This window comes from Aythya ferina (genome assembly GCF_964211825.1).
Source record: "Aythya ferina genome assembly, chromosome: 2".
Lineage (NCBI taxonomy): Eukaryota > Metazoa > Chordata > Aves > Anseriformes > Anatidae > Aythya > Aythya ferina.
Window position 1 is genome coordinate 55,294,739 of NC_140297.1, and position 18,014 is coordinate 55,312,752.

At 39.4% G+C, this 18,014-nt stretch overlaps 1 protein-coding gene across 1 annotated transcript in view; it reads left to right on the forward strand.

Annotated features, from left to right (window-relative positions):
* The first annotated feature begins 1,947 nt into the window (after positions 1-1,947).
* The window catches only part of EZH2 (enhancer of zeste 2 polycomb repressive complex 2 subunit), a 56,230-nt gene continuing 40,163 nt past the window's right edge, over positions 1,948-18,014 (forward strand). Inside the window, exon 1 of the mRNA XM_084511919.1 lies at positions 1,948-1,966. The gene's annotated coding sequence lies outside the window, so the exon portion shown is untranslated. The remainder of the gene's footprint in view (positions 1,967-18,014) is intronic.

Sequence of the window (18,014 nt, forward strand, 5' to 3'; positions counted from 1 at the left end):
AGCAGATCAGTGTTCAAACAGACATACTTTAATCATGAAGATACACAAAAACGGAAAACAATTCAGGTAGTTTACTTTGTGAAACCAGAAAGTCTATAAGCAGCTCATTGCAACATTAAACACCCGTGTGCAGAAAAACAAACAAACAAACAAAAAACAGCTGTCAAAATTCTCCGGGTTGTTTGAAACATCTAGGATGACAGATCAGAAAACTGGTACTTAATGGAGATCCTCACTGTGGAAATTCATCACTTTAAGAGTCTAGAACTATGTCTCGGAGGAAAAGTTTTTTAACTACAAAGCAAAACAGAAAGAGTATTTCATTTCAAAATGTGTTTTGTTTTCCAGTAAGCATTAGCTTGTGATATAGCAGATGAGTAATTTTCTGTGAAAGAGAGAAAAAGCTAGCTGTACTGCAGTCTAGTTCACAGCGTTGGTTCTACAATAGATTTGTCCACCTTGTGACTGAGGTACTACTTAAATCAAGGTGCCCTGTGCTTATTCAGTATTTTTATGTTTTGACCAAAACCAGATCTCATGAAAGGCAATTCTAACAATCAAAATAAATTCCAATCTGTGAAGAGACTTGGTAGCCATTTTGGTGGTGGCAGCCATCTTGGGGCAGAATAGATTTAAATAGCTGAATTTCCAGAAATTACTAATATTTTGCAAAGTTGTCAGTCATAATATAATCTTGAAAACTGCCAGCTATTCCATGAGAACTGGGGGAAGGGTACGGCAATCTATCACTCTGTGACATGTAAACACAAGAATAAATCATTTATATCTCACGTTTTTTGCTTACAAAAAAAAAAAAAAAAAACTAAACTAAGTCCCTAGTAGAACCCCCTTTTCAAGGTCATAAAGTAGATCAAGAATAAGCCATGTAAGAACGACAGCTCTTGAGATTTCATTGCAAACTTAATATATGATGAAGTTTGGACATTTTAAGTGCTTACACGTGGAAAGACAGAGGATGTAAAAGCACCCCAAGATACCACCTCTAAGAATAAGAGCCCTGTGTGACTTGTAACCCAAGTGAATGATGTGGGAATGGGGTTGTGTTTTTCCAGACGGGAGTTTTGTCGCTCAGGACCCCATCGCGGTGCGTGGTGCCCATTTTAGGGGCCTCGCCCACGGACGAGGCACGGTCCCGGAGGGCGCCCCAAGCCACGCACGGCGGCACCCGGTAACAGACAACAACGGGAAGAGACGGCGAAAGTGAGAACACGCCTCAGGTTTTATTCCCCCTCAGAAACCGCCGGGCGCGCAGGAAGGAGTTACGGTTACAAGGGGAGGCGAAAAAAAAAAAAGAAAGGCTGACTTGTCCCTGAAATTTTATTTTTAATCGGTAAAGGCGCAGAAAGGTTGGGGCGGGCAAAGAGGGGGGGGAGCGCCGTGCCCCGCTCCCGAGGAGGGGCAGGGGAGGGCTGCGAGGAACCGCGCCGGGTGCCGGCCGGGGGGCGAGGGGCTGCCGAAGGCTGTGTCCCCGCCCCCCCCCCCGTCCCGCGCGCAGCAGCCGTTAGGGCCGTTACCGCTCCCACTTTCGAACTGATTCAAACCGGGGCGCGGCCCCGCCCCGGGCCGCCAATCCCCTCGCGCCCCCCGCCCCGCGCGGCCCCGCCCCCCTCCCTCCGGGGGGGGGCAGCGCGAGAACAAAGAGCTCCCCCTCCCCGCCCTGCCCCCCCCGCACGTGGGGCGCCAGGCCCCGCCCCCCGGCCCGCCCCGCGCCGCGTCTGATTGGCGCGAGGGGGCCCCCCGTCCGCGCCCGTCCAATCGGGGCGGCGCGCGGCGCTCGCCAATGAGCGCGACGCCGATTGGGCCGCCGCGTTTGGCGCTCGGTGCGGGAGGGTGAAGCCGGCGGCCGGCGGCGGCGGGGCGGCAGAGCGGGCGGGAGGGCGGCGCGGGCGGAGCGGGGCCGGGCTGCCGGCGGCGGCGGCGGCAGCGGTGAGAGGCCGGGGCGGGGGTGAGTAAGGCAGCGAGCCGCACGGCAGGGCGGGAGCGGCTATTTATAACCGGGGAGGGGGCGAGCGGGAATAGGGGAGGGGGCGAGGCCCCGCGGCGAGCCGCCCCTCGGCCCCGGCGCCCAGCGGCGGGGGGACGCGGGCGCGGCGGCGGCCGGAGGCGGCGTGCGCGGGGCGCCCTTTGTGTGCGCTGGCCCCGGCCCAGCGCCGCCGTTCCCGCGGGGCCCTGCCCCGGGCATGGCCGGGGGTCTCCCCCCTGCCCTCACCCCTCCGGGATCCCCCCCCGTGGTGTCCGCCGGGCCCCGGGAGCCCGCCCGGCCCGCCCGGGGCCGGCACGGGTGCGCCCGGCCGCGTGTGCCGCGCCGTGCCGGAAACCGGGGCAGCGGGCAGCGGGGCTCGGCGCGCTATTGTCCTGCGGGGCAGCTGCCGCCTCCCGCCGGGATCCTAACCCGGGGCTCGGGGCGCCTGCTGGGCGCTCGCCCCGGCGGGTTTCCCGGTCCCTAGGGACTGGGGTCTGCCAGGGCGCTGCGCCCGGGTTGGTAGCCGGGTGCCTGGGGTGAGCTGCAAGGCGGCCAAGCGCGGGCGCAAAGAGCAGCACTGAAGGCAGGAGGTGTGAGGGAGGCTGGCCTCGAGCAGCACGTGTGTGGTCCGAGAGCGGTGAGGAGGTCGGCACGTTGTAGCATCGTGCGCGTGTGGGTTCGGTGTCGCCAGGTATTCTTCGCGGTGATTCAGAAATTACTCGTAGCGGGCTGAGCGTGAGGCAGCAGGAGTGGAATAATGGGCTTGTGCCTCGCTGAAGTCACCTACACGAAGTTACAAAGCACCGTCTTCGTTTTACTGGAACTGGAGAAAAGTTTTTTTTTAATTTTTAACTGTAGGGCTGAAAGTTCAGATGCTTTGTCTCTAAGAAAAAGCATGTAACAATTTGAATGGAGCTGTTCAATTGTTGCAGGATAGATTTGTCTTTGTGTAAGTCTGGCGGCTGCAGATCCAGCTGTTATAAATTTGGCTCATATTAACGTGTGTATCAGTGAACGTTTTACCAGTACTTTTAGCACGAGCTTCGCTTCTAAACTGGGATTTCCTCACGGATAAGTTTTCTCTTTCTCAGGGGTTGGCACACTCAGATTCTTTATGTGACTTATAAAAATTTATGAGTCTTTATAAGAAAATGTCATTCTTTGTTTGTCCCCAGTGTCTATATCAAATTGAGAGTCTGGGGAATGTTTATTTGTGGTAACAATAAAGCATCTTCAGAAGGGTGAGTATTATTTGTCCACAGCGTACAATAGCCACTCTTGCTTTAGATTAGATTATTAAAATATGAATATTAAAGATGTTCGGTATCTTTCAGGCATCATGCTTCCAGTACTTTAGAAGATGTGACTGAAAAGTTTTATGCGATGTGGCAAGTGTTTTAACTTTGATAGGTAGTGGTTTGTTACTTACTTGCTTTAAGTTTATTATGTCAAAATGTTACACTTCGTGTTACAGAGTATTCCTTAAAAAAAAAAAAAAGAGAGGAAAAGGTACACTTTTTCCTTCCTCTATTGACAACAGGAACTGAAGTGTAATTAAAGGCTAAAGAATGTATGGAGAAATCTGTGGTAGTAAAATGTTCTGTGAGGTGTCAGTAGATATTTTCTACTGGATAACTGTAAGAATTCAAGACTGTAATCTAGGACAAAAAACTGGGGAGAAGAAAATTAAGACATTTTTAATATGTAATCTTACCTTGAAAAGTGACAGACACTGAAAATCCATATAATCAAAAGAACATAAAATGTCTTTGCTCAGTTTAAAATGAGCTGAAACAGTAGTCTGTCAGCTTAGGCTGGATACTCGAAATTCAAACTTCTGTTTTTCCTTGCTGTATTTTTTCTTCTCTAGTAGATATAATTGCCAACCAGCTGAAATATGGTAAGTGATTTAATTGAAGACATGCCTTTAAATGGATTTGTGTTTGTTCTGTAGCATTGCAGCATTCATAGGTGAAATGTGAATGTATTCCTGCACTTCTGCTTATCTGCAAAGAAACTTTGGCTTCATGAGCAGGGAATTCTTGCACTACATTAGTGAATGCAGTGACTGTATAAATGGAGAGTGCAAGCTAACTGATACTTTCTGTAATTTCTGAATAGCTGGTGCACTCTAAACATCCTCTTGAAATTAGTAAGAAAAAAATAGAAAATAAATAAAAAAAAAAATAAACCTCTCCTTGTCACCATTCACAAAAAGATTCTGCCTCTTCAGCTGTATACATCATGTATACATCCTAATAAATTTTACAGCTGTAATGTTCAAAGTTGAACAACATTTTTAAATGGCAGCACTACCGTCATGGGGAAAAACTATTTTAAAAAATGGCTGCAATACTGACAGAAGGTATATTTAACAAATGTTTGCTTTAAGTTGTTCTTGAGCAAAAGTAAGGTGGAAAACTTTAGTGTTGTCCTTTGAATGTTCAGTACTTCTGTGGTTAGCTGCAATGCATTGTAGCTGACTTGGAGAAATACCCGAAATTTTAGGGGAAATAACATTTTCCCCAGCAGAGATCCTGAAAATCTCAGGAGCAGGATGTGGCCTTTGCTAAGCGAGGAATATTCAGAAGTTTACTGAATCAAGCAGGTCATCATTACAGAATTACACACCCAAGGAAATTTCATTTTATCAGATTAAAGAAATGTTGAAGAAATGGACTACGTACCGTGAATATAATTCGTAATGGTTTCATGAATTGTTTGAATAGCACTTACCTTAGGAAACAAGACTACTGTTAACAGAAGCTGTAGGACAATAATAGGAAGATTATTTTTAACTGTAATGTTCTCTAATGGTAATGTTGCTACCAGCCTTCTAATTTGCTGATAGTATGGAGGTGGAAACTGGTGCTGAGCTCCTTGAAACGATGGCTGACAGCATTTATGCTGTCTGTATCTTTAGATGTATTTCATATGTGTATCTGTATATTTAACATCCATAACTTGCTATTCTAGAATATTTGTGCTAAATTAGTCTTTAAACAGACGAATTATTCTAGTGGTGGCATAGCTCAGGTGATAATTTCAGTTAAGCTTTGTGCTTGGGAGAAGGAAAGGTGAGATAAAGAAACAAAGCCTTGTGTAAAATGGGTGCAAAACGGAGAGATGTTTTACAGGGGAAAAACAAGGATGTCAGTTCCAATTTAGCAGATTGCTTGGATTTGTTTTTTAGATCTAAGTATATGCTCAAGATTTTTGTTGAGTTAAAGATTGAAAGGAAAAAAATGTAAAAAACTATTAAATAGGTATTCTGTCTGTTCCCACAGAGATCAGTTAAAGGCTCTGGGATGAAGCTGTGAGTTGCTTGCTATCTATGCATGAGGTGAAACTCAAGAGTGAAATTTGTTGAAGGAAGAAGTAGGTTCTATTGAGGTCCAAGCTAGCAGCACTGAAGTTTTCTAAAAACACAGTAGTTGCAATGCAATTTTCTGTAACTGATAATAGTAGGTAGGTTGTTTGTTGCAGGCTTGTTCTAGCTGTGCACCTAGATTCCCATTAAGATTGTAGGCTTGAGGTCTGGGTCCTCAAATGACAGTGAGAAAAATGCCTCCAATATTGGAGTAAGTATTTTAAATTAAAAAGGTAAATGTGGGTAGAGGCAACTCTAAGGAAGAGGAGTGAAAAGTAAGATTTTCACTTGCATATAGCATTGACAATTTCAATGTAATTTAAAAAAAATAGTGAAGAAAAATTCTTTGATATTACTAATTATTTAACCACAGACTTGTAAATTGATTTCCATTTAAAGAAAAAAAAAAGAGGATGTCTTTCAGATGTCACTATGGTGTCCAGAAAAAGTATATTAAAAAAAAAAAAAGATTATTGTGGATTCCTTATTTTAGGAATCTTTTGGTTACCTGGCTGAAGTGTGGATGTAGAGTGTTTTGGTGATCGTACCTCTGTTCAATTGGTGAAGAGCACTATTGTAATGGAAAGATTCATAATGCATATAGTGCTTCCTTTCTAATGGTAAAATCAGGAGTACTTTTAAGGTGAGAAGACCATCTGGAAATGTAGTTAGATACCAGGCATGTTCTAACTGCTTCAGATAACAATAACAATGTAGTGATGTGAGTGGATCAGTGCAATATTGGCAATTGCTTGAAAATGTGACGTAGTTCTTCAAAATGTCTTTCAGATACCTCAGTTGTTAATATAATCTTAGATAAAGCTGTCAGTGCTGTCATCATTCTGTATGCAGATAAAGACTTCTCTGATATGCCATTTCAGGAGTACATATGAATTTGCCATTTTTTCACCTTTTTTTATATGTGTCTGGTACCGGCTTAAATGATATATGTGTAGCTATGCAAGCAAAGTGGTGCACATTGCAGTCCATACTCTAGGCTTTCTAATATGTGAACTAAAAAAAATAAATACTTGCAGGAGAGTGTGATTTCCTTATGTGTTAATTTTATTATTTTTAATCTAGACCCAGGCTGTTTCCTTTGTCAATTTCTGTTGCATCTGGTTCCTTCTTTCATTCTGCCTTTTCATGGTTGGTTCTGTTTCTCTGCTGTGTATTCTCCCTTTCACAGCCTGTGTGTTCAGTTTAAATCTCAAAGCAATTAGACATAACTTAAAGTATTTGAAAGGAAGCAAACTCAAATCTTACTAGTAAATGCATGTGTTTTAACTGTGAGCTGTTTTCCTTTCTATGTTTTTTAGGCTGAGTGGATCTGGTAAATTGTGTATTTCTTCTGTGTAGGTGTCTGATCTTACTTTCATCTAGTAAGACGAAATTTAAGAGATAGAACCTAGTTTGCTTTTTATGTGATAAATCAGGCTTGTTTTAGAAAGACCTGATATACCTGCAAAAACTGTACCATGGCAAATGGATTAAAGTCATTAAGTTGATTTTATGTACAACTTAAAACTAGGAAGAACGTTAAGTCTGTCCATTGCGTTAACTCTTCAGCTGTCTGCCTGCCAATTTATGTTATGTTTTTAGTGAGTATTTTTAACTAGTGTGTTTAGTGGAAAGTTGAATCCATTGTTTAAATATTGGGAGAGAAGATTGACATATGTTGTTTTAGTGTTAAAATAGTTTGACCATTACTGGTGTTCAGTATATCATTGCTTTGAAACCGGGGGACAGAAATGGTCCCAGAGCCATGGAACTACTCATAATTCTCATCTGTAGCCTAAGGTAGCTGAGTTCTCACTGGAGTGGTTTTTTTTTTTTTTTTTTAATAAGTTAAACTGTTTCTCATTAATTCTCTTTATTCTTTAAATAAAGATTCTAGAAAAGCAGGATCTTTTTTTTTTTTTTTCCCCCCTTTATAAGCAATATTTAATCTGCTGATGAATTAATCACCGTATGCTTTTTAGAATAGGGATGCTCTGTATTAAACCCAGTTATTTTGAGAGCTTTAGGGATGAGAGTTGGCTAAGTAACTCTTGGTTGCTTTCATTGTCTGAAGTTTGTTTTGGAATTGCTCAGACAATTTACAAATATTCTAAATACACATTCAGCTCCAAAATTTGACACACTTATCTGCAATAAATTCTATATGACTTGTCTGCATAAATGGTTGTATAATGTCTTTGAAAGTTTAAGCTATTTGCCTATGCAGAGGAAGAGGTATGTTATAGCTATTGAACTGCTTAATTGTTATGTGGCAGGATTTTTTCAGTTTGGAGTGTGGTTTGCTTTTTTGTGTGTGAATTGAACTGAAGAACTTTTAGGTATTTTAATGTATTTAGAGTAAAAACAAAAAAGGTGTGTCCGCAAAACTAGTTAGGGTGGAATAGTCACTGAACTCCAAATTCACACCCCAAATTATTTTGCCTGTGTAGACATGCGTTAGATGCTTGCAGCAAGTGCTATTTTTTCTGCTAGATTTATCCAGGGTATCAAAAAGGTTTGAATTTTAAGAGGTGGAGGTGTTAGGCAACAGAGGTTATTTGGAATGTACAAGGGAGTCATCTAACTCCTCTGGGCATCTGAATGAGTGTGAGGGGAGAGATTTGGAGGTAGGCATTTGAGCAACTGAGAGTTTAAGTTTTATGTCTAAAGCTTTACCGTCTCCTGACAAACAGCCAGGCTTCATCTTATGTTAGAGGTGTGGAATGGTTTTAATGGTCACTTATAAAGAACATTATAAAAATAAGGCTTGAGACTCATTGCTGTTCTTTTATTTGGATTTTTACATCATATTTTTTGGTGGGGGGGCGGGGGATCCAAATAGTCTCACTTGTGCCTGCAAATATAGTTAAAAACGTAAGTGTAGATAAAAATTAAAAAAATAGCTTTATTAGCTGATATTGCCTAAACTGAAGTGAGATTTCAGTTCCAATTTTGGTTTGATTTTTTCATTAAAAAGAAAAAAATCCCCGGTGGTTATAATTTCCCTGTTTTCTACTCACCTTCCCCCACATCCCTAAGTACTTAAGTTTATCACTTCTATTTCTCAAACAGTATTTTTCTAGAAGTATCATATGTTTAACTGTTCTGGGAGAAATATCATTGAAATGATTGCTTCTTACATGATATTCAGTAATTACATTTTGTCTTTTTTTTTTAAAATTCTATTTTATCCTGAAACTGTTGGGATACAGTGAAAGGAATTTATTTTTGAAGGGAAGTTTTGAAAGCTACAGGTTAGCATGAGCAAACTGCTTCAGAACTCTAGTAAAGATTTATATTTATATATATTTAATGGCTGTCTGAAAACAAATAATACTTTTTTTTGTCCTACTCATATTTAAGGAAGTATATTAGGAACTCATTGAAATTATATATTAACAGACTCTTTAGTTTTCTTCTTTATTAAAGAGAATGAAACCCTTTCCATTGTCTTTACTAGTAAATGTCGTAAATGAAGAACTTCCCTCAAATGAGATGGCTTAAATGTAAATCCAAAGGCAGTGTACTACTGGGAAAAAAAAAGCCCTCAAACCATTGTCTTCCATCCTTACGGTTGGTGGTAAATCTGCAATAAACTGCATTTCTGGTACAGTTCTGTTGTTGGATTTTACTCAGGTGCTTCGTGTCTGTTCAACCTGTAGTTGGTGCAAAAAGTTTTAAAAATGACTGGGGAATTTTGTCAAGACTATGTATATTCTTACCTGTTTCAGTTTGCATTTTCTTAAACATGTTTGAAGTAGATTGATTACAACTATTTTAGATGCTAAAAAAAGTTTGGGATAAATTTTATGAAGTACTTGCAGAATGTTTGGGTTATTTATAAGCTCTGAGTTTAACATGCTGGTAGATAAGAATAAAATAATAAGGATAAAGAGATGTTAAATAACCGGTTATTACTTACCTTTCATAGCTTTCTAACACAGAAAATAAAAGATTCTAATGTAAAAATAGTAAAAAAATAAATAAAATTAAGATTCCTACCCCTTTTCCAGGAAGGAAAAGGGAGTGGAGGAGTGTTTCCTCCTCTTTTCATATTCAAGATCTGTTTTACTCCTCATTCTTCTCTTTCCCTGTTCCATGCTGTGGTAAAGGTGGCAGTGTTGGTTTTTTTTTTTTTTTTTTTCTTGGTTTGGGGCTTTCTAATGTCTGCCTAGTTAGTTTATATTCTTTTCAGGAGTTTCTACAACTATTATTCAAGCAACATAGTGTTAAACTGTGAGAATGAACTATTAGGAGAAAGCAAGAAATAAAATACTGTGGGAGGAAAAGTAATACGTTTAAAAAAAAGAGATGGGGGAAAATGCTTGAAGAAAATGTCAGTTCTTAGAGCACTAGAACTGACTTGTTTCCTTCCTGTCTTGATTTACTCTCATGTAAGCATCTCAGAAAATAGCGGTATGAGTTTTAGTATGAGTTGAGCGCATTCAGAAATCGATCCGCAATCTTAGGCGGTTAGTGCTCTCAGGAGTTGGAAATTGAATGTGTAAGGCCAGAGTTTCACAATGTGGTTAGGTGGGGACAGTAGAAATGGATGCTCACTTTTCTTCAGTGAAGAGACATAAGGTGTTTTCAGCCAAAGGACTTTCTTGCTTCTGTCAGTGACTGGCTATGAAAATACTCATGCTGTCGGGAGGGAAATGATAGCACAGATGCATGAGCAAGTGGTAGGTAAAAGTCTTTTAGTAGCAATGTCAGCAGAAAGTAGCAGTGACACTTGAAAGTCCAAGCCATCTGTACAGGTTTTGTCTGGTATAATCTTTGGTCAGTGATGAGAAACTTTTTTTGAAAAGGTTCACTTAAATGTTAAAAACAGATGAGAAATGATGATTGATTAAAGTAGGCAGATGTGCCCAAAGCAAGCAGAAGTCATGAGTTAGGCATGGGGATGAAAACAGGGTTTTCTAACAGGTTGGTAACTGGACTGAAGGTTAGAATTCCTAATATCTAAAATAAAAGCGTATCCTAGCAAGGTCTAAGGATGCAATGCAGGACTGTAGCTACTGTGAAGTAACGCATATAATTATGTTATGTGGCTGGGACAGAGAACAGGCATGTCAGTGAGTTTTCTGAATTGTGGTTAACTACAGTGGCATCTCAGTGAATCTGCTGCTAAGTTTGGTAAGTCAGTGTCTGCATGTTTTTCATGATTTCTGTGTGTTGTTTTCTGCTTTTCATAAAATGAGAATTCGTACTGCAACATTTCATAATGCCAAGGCACTTGCAGACCTTTATGAGTATATTGCAGAAAGCATAACTAACTTAGTTATCTCTAAGAAATGTCACATATGATTTATGCTTGCCATTTGTATCAGAAGTTACGGTAAAGGATGTATGCAGAATGAGGCCGTCGGCTTTATTTTCATAGGAAGGCTGTAATCAGCCATTTAAAGGAAACTGATTACACCGATCAGCTCAGTTACAAGGTTTGGCCTGTGTTATAGTGCATTAGTAACTACTCCCAGATAGTCTTAGTTTGGGGAGTAATACTGCAAATAAACAAGAATTAATTACAGCTAATTTCTTTATTCAGCGTATGGTCATGCAGTTTCTAGACTAGGACACAAAAGGTAACAGTATGAACAAGTGAGTGAACAGCAGGCTGGCAATTCTGACAGAAGTATGTAGCTTAATTGGATTAAATATGTCATGAAAGTGTACTCGTAGTTCAATCATAGCCATTCAAGTAGATGTAAGAAAAAAGGGTGTGTATAGTTATTTTGTGTATGGTGGCTATGTGGATTGAGATAACATGTGATAGCCAAAAGAGTGAATATGCTGCAAAGTAGTGATTTTTTTAAACCTCTTTTGAAAGAGTGGTGAGATGTAAAGGATTATTCCTAATAAAGGAATGTGAAAGGGTAAGGGACCAGTTTAACAAGGAAGAGTAAGTAACTTTAAAACTTGAAATGTAAAACTGACCTTTTTTTGAATAAGAAAACTTGCTGTTTTAAGTATGTTCTCAGAATTACTCAATGTTTTTAAAGCTATAAGGATTGACAAACACAGCAAAAAGAAGCTGGTGACTTTAGCATCAGACTGAATCCGGTAGGACTGGAAACATTCTGGAAGTGAAAGCAGAAAAATCAGTTGCTGACAGTGAAAATACGCTCCTGGATGAGTAATACCTTATAGGTAGCTGTAAAAGGGTGAAAATTTTAGCAAAGAAAAATGTTTTTGAATGTGAGCTGAAATACTTGCTTAAAGAATGTAGAAGAAATGTGAATAACCTTGAATATCCTGAAGTATCAACTGGGTACTATTAAGTTAAGGGGGTGCTGGGATAGTAACAAAAGGCCCAGAGAGTATTGTGCTTGGGAAGAAATAATTGAGAAGGCACAGCATTTCACTTGCAGGGAAGCAGGTCACAGCAGTTGCTTACAGTGCACGTGTACTCCTTGCTTATTGATAGCTTCTAGAATATGTTTAGGTTTTACTTAAATACTTTATTTCTTCTTTTTTATTTTTAACGTTCTAGGGTAAAGATCAGGCTCCTGATCTTAATCACACCAAGAACAAAGTAAAGCTTTATTCACTTAAATTACAGTATGTAAAAGGTTGGCAAAGAATGACACTTCAAAGGCACAAAAGTTGGGCTATAAGAAGAACTCTATTAGAATATGAAGAAGGCTCACTCGAAAAAACATCCCTTTACAAGTCTTTCTCAGCTAATTTTCCCTTTACTTTCTTTCATTTTCCTTCACTTTTCTAGTCCTGCTCCCTTTGAAAAAGAAAAACAAAAACAACAACAAAACACACCTTTATTTTGGAGAGCCTGTTGCCCTGATACATTACTTCAGACAGTGAATGATGGTTTCTTGAAGCAGAACTTGCAAAGTTACTACTTTGACGCTGTTATGGTTTTAGAAAAAGTGATCTTTTTTCTGGCTTTGAAAGGAACACTGCATCTTAATTTCTTCATTTTAAAAACATTGGTAAGTTTCTGGAGAGTATGAAGCACAGTAGTTAGAATACATTTCTTAATTAGTAAAGAGCTTTCTTTGCCTTTTATGTTTTATATGAGGGGGAGCTGAAGGTTCCAACTGGTGTTAAGCAGAGACAGACTCTTCAAATGAACAAACACAAGATTGTAGTGGGAAGGAATATGTGAACTAACGAGTTGGAGTTGTTAAAGGAGACTCTAGTACAAGGGGTGTTTATACTGATGAGAACAACCAGTGATTACACACCAAACTAAAGATTGTAATCTGATTAAGCTCCCAAACACTTTAATTCAGAAATTACTGTTCCCTTAATATTGTTTTCCAAATTACATGTAGCTGACTGAAATATCAAGAATTTTAGAGTGTAGTGGTGAATATTTCCATCTTCTGAAATATTAAATTGGAATTTAAACAGCACGCAAGCTTGGTAGCATCAGTTCTAAAAACAGTGTGGCCCTTGGTTTTGAGATGGCAGGCCCAGTTCAGAATTTTGTTGGCTTTTAGAATAGTTTAGGTTGGCAAGGAAATCTGGAGGTTATCTGATCCAGTCTCCTGTTCAGACAAGGCCAACACTGAAATTGCATCAGGCTATTCAGTGTCTTTTCCAGACCACTTTTAAAATGTTTTTGCGGATGGAGATTCCAGAACCTCTCTGCTTAATGTGTTCCTGTGCTGGACTGTACTAGCTGTGAAGCATTTTCTCCCTATGTTGAAGTGAAATCCCTCACTTGAGACTTGCTTGTTGACTTTGGTGCTCTTGTTTAGCACATATTAGCATGTCTCCAAAGAAGGGCTAGAGTAGTACTCAAATTCTGTGGTCATCTGGATTTAGTGCTGATTTCTGAGACATCACACTGTTCATGGAATATTTGTTTAAATTCTTGAAATGACTTCCAATTTTGATAAGGCCACAAAACAGATGAAAACGTAACATCTTTAAAAGAGGCTGTTTAGGAGTTTGGATCCCTACGTGTAGTTTCCTTCTAGTCTTTTTAAGAACAGACAGAACCATATTTTGAAGCCTTAGACTTGTACTAATAATAGAAAATGGAAAATAACTTTTGTTAACTGTTGATTTGAATATAGAGAGTTGTTGTGAATGGCTGTTATGGGATGTATGAGAAAAACTGAACTGTAAAGCTTGCATTAACTTCTCATTTGTTACAGACATCTTCTATACCTGTCCTCCACTGGCAGCTAACAGAGGCAAGTTATAGACTGTTTTGCCAGTCACTGAATCATTTTCAGGGTAATCTTTAGCTGATAGAGCAAGAGCAGGAAGCACAGTTCTTGAAAACTACTCACACAAGTATTTTGCCATGTTAACTGCTTTGATTGTGCATAGACTTGTAAAGAAAAAAAAAGATTACAGTGTGAATAGTATGGTACATGTGGTATGGAAGATAAATGTTCCAGTCTAAGGCAAGCTGGGGAGACTCTCAAGCAGCTTGCTGGTATCGACAGAAAGAGGCTTTGCTTCATACCCATGACCCTGTCTGCATGGCTCTTCCCTGCCAGTTGTGTGCTGGCTCTGCCAGCTTGAGTAATTTTGACTTTCTGGTCCAGTTCAAGACCAGTCAGCCTCTTCTGAGGGGGGAAAAGGTCTGATTTAGCAGAACTAATCATCACAATCAAACTTACCGTATTTGCCCTCTAAATCTATCAGAGATGCAGAGGTAATGTAGGCAGATAATGAAGAGAAGAAATGTATGCCATTTTATGATTCCATTGCCCTTCCCAATTCTAGCCAAGAAGTACATGAGGACATATGTCATCACCTTCCAAAAGCAAATGGATGTGTGATTGTGCTGTTAAGTCCTGGTTAAGTTGCAATGTTCATCCTCAAAATTAAATTGTATTAGGCAACTGTTAATACACTAGTAAATACTGATGTTGCACGTTGGGGAGGAGGGAGTGCACTGGCCTTGAATGTGACAACTTTTAAGCTGTTATCTCAAAGAAACAATACTGTAGTGACAGACTGCCAATTTCGAAAGGATTTCACTACTTAAAATGTATTCTAGTGTTGCAAATGCTAATTGCAAGTAACTGGCAGTACTATAATAAATACGAGCTTAATTGTGATGAGACTGCTTGTAAGAAAAATGTCTATTTATAGTAGCAGCAAACCTGCTTTCGATGCTGCCATATTACCTGGAAGGTCTGTCTATGGCTGTTACCTATCTGTCTGGGTATTAGGGCTGGTGCTAACATGCCTTGGTGCCCACGCTGCAATTGGAACATAGGCTTTTAATTCTACTTGTAAACCAGGGGTGTGCTGCGAACTTTAAGGTGGAGGGAAAGGAGTCATTCTGAGATTGGGATGCTTACTTTCACATACAGACATTCCTCTTTAGTTCAGGGTTATGGCATTGGTATATCTGAAGAAGTTGATGGTTCTTCTAGATACCTTGTTAAAATTAGTTTTGTATTTGATGATAACTTGTCTAAGAGTTTCCATCTCTTGAGTAATCAAGAATGTACTCACAGAGCGCGGAATCTTACTAGAATTGGTCACGAGTGTTGTATTAGCCTACATCAGCCACAGCCACTGATGTCTGTCAGAGTGAGGAAGGACAGATGAACTGTTTAGAGTTACCTACATAGCCTAGATTCATAAATAAGTATACTTATTTTAGATATTGTCAGAGTGCAACAGAGGTTAAGCCTCTGTAGGCCACGACAAGCTTCTTGGCTTTTATGTGGCCAAAGAGTGGCAGGTCTGTCATGGGTGTCTTGCTAAACGTTTCTGGTTTGTAAGGATAACATTTACATATTGGTAAAACTGTGGCAGTGATACAGTGTGGCTTGACAAACACTTCTGTTGAAGGCAGGACTGGCATAAACTCCTAGCCTCTCCAATTTCAGTTCTTTGCCTCTTGTTTCTACCCCCTTCCCTTGTGTTGATTCAAGTATTCCTGTGGCTGCTGAACAAACCTGCCTGTGGAACTGATTTTGTTGAAAAATTGTATTTGAAAACCTAAGTATGTTTATTTTCTGGGCTGTTCAGCCAGATTTTTTTTCCTGACCTAGTTTGATTAACAGAATCATAAGCACTTAGGTCTTACAATACAGAAGGCTGAGTAGAGGTGGAGATGAGGTATGTGGGGCCACTGATTCAAAGGATGAATGATGTCTTTTCTAGGTGAAACTGACAACAAATAATGTCTGAGGAAGATAGCTTAACTTGATAACATTTATTGAAAGTCCAATGCTGAAATTTAAATATTCTTAATGATAAAGATCTTCAGCATATGGAATAACATGAAGTATATTTTAGAGCATAGATAGGAATTTTTAAGTATTTCTTGGTTAAACAAATTGAATTGCACTGTAAACTTAAAATACTATGTTTCTATAATATATTACAGTAAAAAACCACTACAGTTTATTCTCATCTATCACTGAAAAATCTTGTAGAGTGAATGTGATGTAGTGGAATGTTACTACTAAACTATGCTAATCTTTCCAATGTTGTATTTGACCCAGAGATTTCTAGTTAGTCAATGTGGTTTGGTGTCTGAAATGCAGAAGCTGACAACAGAGAGCTGACAGCCTTGAAAGTGTTTTTCTTCCCATGGAAATGAGAACATGCTATTTTACGCAGATAAGTTTGAAAGACAACTGTTTTTGTATTTCTTTAGAAAATGCAGAAAGAGTAGCAAGCAGCTATAGATCACCTAGGCATAGATGATTTGTATGTGTGCTCATAACACAGGTAAAAAGGCCATTCAGGTGCTGGGGTGTCTTTTCCCCTCACCCTATAACTTGCATAGGGAAGAAGTTAGCTCTGAAATCACAGAAATAAATAAATTTTCTTAGTTTGCCTGAGAGAGTAATACTGTTTCTTGACCAGAGTTTTTTTCATTAATATCTACACGGTTAATAAAAGTTTGGAGTAAATGAAGGATGCAGATTACAGCAGTTAATTATAATTAAATTTGACATCATTTCTTGAAGTCTGGCAATATGTATATGTTGGTTTATTTTTAGGTGCTTGATAATTGTAATAAGAGTCTGCTGGAAACTGCTTACTCTGAAGGCCTTCAGAATAGGTTCATAAATAGTATTGGCTTGTTTTGCATTTAGACTGCATGAAGTAAAATACTAAAAATACATCTCCAAGAGTTTCTAAGCAATAAAGTTTGGTTTAGTGTAGCTGATAGCTACTTGGCTGTAGCTGAGCAATCATTTAGTAGTATTTATATATTACGTTGTTATACTACTTTGTACTGTGTAAAATCCTGTAATATGAACATCATCTGAGTTTTTTATTAGATGGGTTTGGAAAGTTAAAAGTACTGTGAACTTACACCTTTAGGTATACACTGAATGCATTGATGTTAGTAATTTACATTTATTGTCTTATTTCTTTTCTAGTGAAGGTGTGGTTTTGGTTCTTTGTTTGTATGTTTAGGCTTATGGAGAAGTCTTTAATCCTTTCTTCTTCCTGTTGCTAACATTCTGCTTTTTGAGTTGAATATGAATTATCTTTAATCATGCTGCCTGAACAATTTTATTTTTACTAATTTGAAGAAAATAGCATGGAAGGTGTGGCTTTTGTAATTGAACCCAAGTTTTGTAGATAAATGAAGAAGTTCAATAATGACTTCAGATAGGGTTTAATATATGGTTATTTTGTCATTAATAAAACTGAATATGCATAATGTGAGGGACATGTGTGCTGTCTGGATCTGATAACGGCTTACAGCTAAAGAGCATGTCTGCTACTCCAGAGCAAACTGATGTATAAAACCAGGGCTTCTTTATGGTACAATGGCACACGCTATTTCTTCCCCTGTGGCCCCAGTGTTGGCCAAAGTTCCTCACAATTCCCTCCTGATTTGTAGCTGTGCACAGGTTGTGTAGGGCTCTAGGTGGGGTCTCATAAGAGCAGAGTAGAGGGAGAGAATCACATCCCTCAACTTGGATGAGTATCTTTGTGATGTAATATTGAATCTAAATTAATAATTTTATGCCATTTGAAGTGACAGTTCTTGAAGCTAGCTGAGATGAGTGCTTTGAGCTCACTAGTGCGTCAGTCCAAGGAATGTAGTGACAGTATGTCACTGTGTTCATGTTGTCAGTGAGGTGGGAGAGGTCTGGACATAGGATGTAGTTTGCTGAGCAGGTCTGTGGAGTTCAGTAAGTTTCCCTACTTCTTGAGGTTCTGAGAAGCAAATGTGAAAGCTTTCACACTTGGCTTTATGTGAGGTTCTAGAGGTAGTATTTCCTTCCACCCTCCCCAAACTGAATTATTTTATTTTTTCATTACTCTAGGCAACAAAAACATTATGACTTGATTGTTCATTGGTTTGCATCAAGTTGCGTAGGCACTTTGTCTGTTGGGTTTTGTATTTTCTTCCCCTCACCGTTGAAACTTTTGGTTAAGAGTGCTCCTAAGTGCAGTGTTGTATTGGAGCATACATACAACTGAAGCATAGGAATGACATTTTGAGCATATATGAAATTCAAAAAAAAAAAAAAAGACTTGGAAGTTGTGCTGTGCACAGTATGTTTTAATTCTTAAATATCTCCAAAAAGAATTTCTGAGTTGTCAGAAGATACACAATATTTTAAGCTGTAACAATATTATATTAATATTAAGCGCAGTTACAGAATTAATAATATTCACTTATAAGGGCAGACTCTCCTCATTTATGCTCTCATGGTTTACAATTTTTAATTTTTTTTCCTG